Below are 1,929 nucleotides of genomic sequence, written 5' to 3' on the forward strand. Positions count from 1 at the left end.
AATCTCACTCATTTTCTCTAAATAAACAAGTCTTTTTATGAGTTCTATCTTCATGCATGAGAATACTAAGGAACATGTGATTCTAGCCAAATTCATGCAAATGATCTAAAGAATACATACATGAATGAGTATGAATGAATCTCATGAAATTTATTGCATGAATTGGTAAGACTTTGAAGCTATTTCCCTTGTTGATGATAGGTGATGAAACAAGAAAGCATGGAAGCAAGAATGATGCAAGTTGGGAAAGAAGAAGTTGGCGTTGCCAACTTGGAGATAGTGTGCGTTTTTATGGATAACGCCAGGCAACAAAGAAGCAAAGTTGGCGTTGCAAACTTGAGAAATGTAGTGCGTTGTTGGAGGCAACGCCAGGATGCCTTGGAAGCAAAGTTGGCGTTGCCAACTTGAGGAATGTGGTGCGTTGTTGAAGGCAATGCCAGGCAGCCCTGGAGAAGCAAAGCTGGCGTTGCCAACTCTAGAAGGGCGTTGCCAACGCCACACACAAGCAAGCTTGGCCCTGGAGGAAGAGAGCTGGCGTTGCCAACTCTAGAAGGGCGTTGCCAACGCCACACACAAGCAAGCTTGGCCCTGGAGGAAGAGAGCTGGCGTTGCCAACTCTAGAAGGGCGTTGCCAATGCCACACACAAGCAAGCTTGGCCCTGAGGAAGAGAGCTGGCGTTGCCAACTCTAGAAGGGCGTTGCCAACGCCACACACAAGCAAGCTTGGCCCTGGAGGAAGAGAGCTGGCGTTGCCAACTCTAGAAGGACGTTGCCAACGCCACACACAAGCAAGCTTGGCCCTGGAGGAAGAGAGCTGGCGTTGCCAACTCTAGAAGGACGTTGCCAACGCCACACACAAGCAAGCTTGGCTCTGGAGGAAGAGAAGCTGGCGTTGCCAACGCCAGGAACCATAGGCGTTATTCAAGGCAACGCCAAGCAACAAATGGAGCCTTGAAGAGGAGCTCGAGGGCGTTGCCAACGCCAGGAATCATAGGCGTGTCTCTAGGCAACGCCACCCAAGCAAACTTGGCCCAGGAAAATGATATGCACGTTGCCAACTCCAAGTTATGAAGGCGTGTTCCTTGGCAACGTAGCAAGCAATTTTGGCACCAAAGGGGAGCTCGAGCACGTTGTTGAGCTAGGAAGTATTGGCGTGTTTGGCAACAACGCCAGGAATGGTTACTTGGCTAGGCACCAAGTCTTGGCACCATCCAAGTTGCCAACGCCAAGACATGGCACCATCCAAGTTGCCAACGCCAGGAAAGGCACCATGCACGTTGCCAACGCCCATTAGCCTTGCTATGCACGTTGCCAACGCCAGGAAGCAAACATGGAGCCTTGAGAAAGGCTCGAGCACGTTGCCAACGTGCTGAAGAGAAGGAGTGTTCATCAACAACGCCAGGAAATTGTGATGCACGTTGCTAACTTGGAATATATGGGGCGTTGTCCACAACAACTCCAACAAGGCAGCCTGACCATGTCCACTTCAATGGAAGATATCTTGAGCTACAGAGATCCAAATTGAGTGCTTCCAGTTGCGTTGGAAAGCTAACATTCAGAGCTTTCCAACCATATATGATAGTCTATGGTGGAGCACAAAATTGAAGCCAAACCAGAGCCATCTTTAGACCTTAAAAACAAGAACATGAAGTGAAATTCAAGGGGGCTAGAGATAAGCCCTGGAGGGGGGGCACGAGCACGTTGCCAACGTGCCAGAAAGGGGGCGTGTTTTGCAACAACGCCAGCCCCAAGTCCCTACCTTGGAAGGTGAAGCACGGGCACGTTGCCAACTTGGAGAAGAAGGTGCGTTTTTGGCAACAACTTGGCAGCTTGACCTTACTTTCTTTGAGGAAGCATAACTTGAGCTAGGAAAGTCCAAATGAGGTGATTCCAGTGGCATTGAAAAATAGACATCAAGAGCTTTCCAAT

This window comes from Arachis duranensis, chromosome 5, assembly GCF_000817695.3.
Source record: "Arachis duranensis cultivar V14167 chromosome 5, aradu.V14167.gnm2.J7QH, whole genome shotgun sequence".
NCBI classification, from domain to species: Eukaryota; Viridiplantae; Streptophyta; class Magnoliopsida; order Fabales; family Fabaceae; genus Arachis; species Arachis duranensis.